Here is a 2,872-nt window from a genome sequence, read left to right as displayed (position 1 = left end):
ACACACTATTCCTCCTTTAATTGTTCTTGTCAGGTCTTTTGGTCACAGCAGTGAAAAAGCTGATTCACACACATCCACTACTTTATTTTAGTAGGCACAGTATAAACAAAACCACAATTGTGACTTTAGTCTCTCTTTTAGCTAATTATTCTTTCCCTGGTTTATGGACACAGTGTTCTTTCTAATCTTGGCCAGTTTTCTATGAAATGCTTCCAGAAGATGGGGAAGGACAAGTAATGTCAGTTCTCTATTGACAATAATTTGGTGCATATTAAAACATATATTAAAATGAAATTGGTTTTAACATGAGTGAAATTTGAAAAAGAACAAAAAGGTTGTTAAAAGGACGAGAACTTTACACCTGAAGGATAAGTTTAAAGTGAAAGATTATTTAGTAATAAGAAAAGTGAAGAACAACCTAATAATGGATTTTTTTAAGTGAGAGAATAGCTTTTATAACAACAGAAAATGGGTTTTAATAGAAAATTAATGGCCTAGTCTATTTCTTAGTTTTTGGAGATTGAAATACATTATCAAATCTCTGCTCTGGAGCAGATATTTTCATATGAAGCACAACTGCTTTATTTAGGAAGCATTCGGAAATGGCTGGTCTTGAAGTCAGAGGAAGGTAATAGATTACCTCTCCAAGGTTCTCCCACTTCCATAATTCTGAAATGTTTTGTGATACTATATCAGAATTATTTTTCTTTTAGTCAAATGAAATGCTTCTCTTCCCCAAGATGTAGTTAAGTCTCTCAAGCACCTGGTAGCAGAAATGAAAGAAAACTACTTTCATTTTTAGAAGTTCTGTGTGTTCTTTTCTTGCTTACCTGAGCAAGACCTTCTGTAAATGGAATTTTAATCACAGATCACAAGGAATTTTGCTTCTCTCCCTTTATTTTTCTATTTGTGGGTGCAACGAATTTTATTGATGGTATGTGACAGTAGGGCTCCCTAAGCCCTTCCCTTCTTCAGGGGGTCTGAGATGGACATTGGGAGGAGGGGAGGTCCTCAGTGTGTTCAGGGACTGAGTTAGGGGCAGGGATTCTCCAACAGAGGGCCTCTCTCTTCCTCTGTGTTTTTGCTGGGGCTCCAGGGGCTCTTACTCCTTGGGGCCATTCCACTACCCTGTTACTGTATCCAAATTCATGGTCATACCAGGAAATGAGCTTGACAAAGTGGTCATTGAGGGTAATGTTGACCCCAGCAATGAAGGTGGAAGAGAGTGTCACTGTTGAAGTCACAGGAGGCGACCTGGTCCTCTGTGTAGCCCAGGATGCCCTTGAGGGGCCCTCTGATGCCTGCTTCTCCACCTTCTTGATGTCTTCATATTGGGCAGCTTTCTCCAGGCCACAGGTCAGATCCACGACTGACACGTTGGGGGTGGGCACACAGAAAGCCAAACCAGTGAGCTTCCCACTCACTTCAGAGATGACTTGCCCACAGCCTTGGCAGCGCCAGTGGAGGCAGGGATAATATTCTGGGCAGCCCCGTGACCATCACGCCACACTTTTCCGGAGGGGCCATCCACAGTCTTCTGAGCAGCACTGATGGCATGGGCTGTGGTCATGAGTCCTTCCACAATGCCAAAGTTGTCATGGGTGACCTTGGCCAGGGGAGCTAAGCAATGGGTGACACAGGAGGCATTGCTGACGATCTTGAGGGAGTTGTCATACTTCTCATGGTTCATGCCCATCACAAACATGGGGGCATCAGCAGAAGGGGCAGAGATGATGGCCCTTTTGGTACCACCCCTCAAATGAGCCCCAGCTTTCTCCATGGTAGTGAAGACACCAGTGAATCCACAACATATTCAGCATCACTCCACTTGATGTTGGTGGATCTCTCTCCTGGAAGATGGAGATGGACTTTTCGTTGATGACAAGCTTCCCATTCTCAGCCTTGTCTGTGCCATGGAATTTACCCTGGGTAGAATCACACTGGAACATGTAGACCATGTAGTTGAGGTCAATTAAAGGTCATTGATGGCAACAATATCCACTATCGCGTTCCCTCTGGCCGCAGAGAGAGACACGACAAACGTCTGAAGCTTTGGAAGTTTATTGTGCACAGTCTTCCTTTCTTTCCCTCTTTTCTAATCCCTTTCTCTCTTTTCTTTCTCTCGCTCTCTTTCCCTCTGCTTAACTCTCGCCTGCTCCGGTCGCTCCGCTTCTCCCGCTCGGCTCACATCCTCGCTCGCACTCTTCTTCCTCGCTTCTTCTCCTACTCTCAGCTTCTTCTTCTCTCAGCTTCTTCTTACTCCCAGCTTCCGCCTTTTACTCCCCCACTCACCAAACTTATATACACTTCAACCAACCAGGGGAGAGCACACGAGGTAAACGCGCGGACAGCTGCAGGCATAGAATAGGTACACGAGGGGGGCATGCTCTAATCACATCGTTAACTAGCCAATCATTGGAATTCGCTGGTTGTTTACTGTATAGCTGGCCGCTTTTGGCTCAGTGCCAGGCGCCATCATGACCATGCCCAAGGCTGGGGGTCCCGGGAACCCCGACAATCCACTTTGCTGAAGTTGAAAGCAGCCCTGGTGACCAGGTGCCCAGTACCTCCAAATCCATTCACTCCGACCTTCACCACTGTGTCTCAGGAACGCGACTGGCACTGCACAGACAAGAAGATGAGGCTATCTGTCAATCGGGGAGGAGCAGAGAGCCCCCTTTATTTTTTATTTGTGTGTGTGTGTGTGTGTGTGTGTGTGTGTGTGAGAGAGAGAGAGAGAGAGAGAGAGAGAGAGAGAAATGCTGGAGATGATCAAATCCAGGGCTCACACATTGCTAGGCAAGTACCTTATCAGTGAGCTCACTTCCAGTCCAAGGTTTAACTATTTTTAACATTTGAAAAATGAAGTTTG

The 2,872-nt window shown here is 45.5% G+C and overlaps 1 pseudogene; it reads right to left on the bottom strand.

Moving 5' to 3' along the window:
• Nucleotides 1-971: 971 nt before the first annotated feature.
• LOC124986287 (glyceraldehyde-3-phosphate dehydrogenase-like) lies at nucleotides 972-2,051 on the bottom strand (annotated as a pseudogene).
• Between the last annotated feature and the right edge of the window lie 821 nt (nucleotides 2,052-2,872).

Source organism: Sciurus carolinensis, chromosome 6 (genome assembly GCF_902686445.1).
Source record: "Sciurus carolinensis chromosome 6, mSciCar1.2, whole genome shotgun sequence".
Classification (NCBI taxonomy): Eukaryota; Metazoa; Chordata; class Mammalia; order Rodentia; family Sciuridae; genus Sciurus; species Sciurus carolinensis.
Note: the sequence above shows the minus strand (reverse complement) of the source record. Positions and strands in the feature narration are given on the sequence as shown.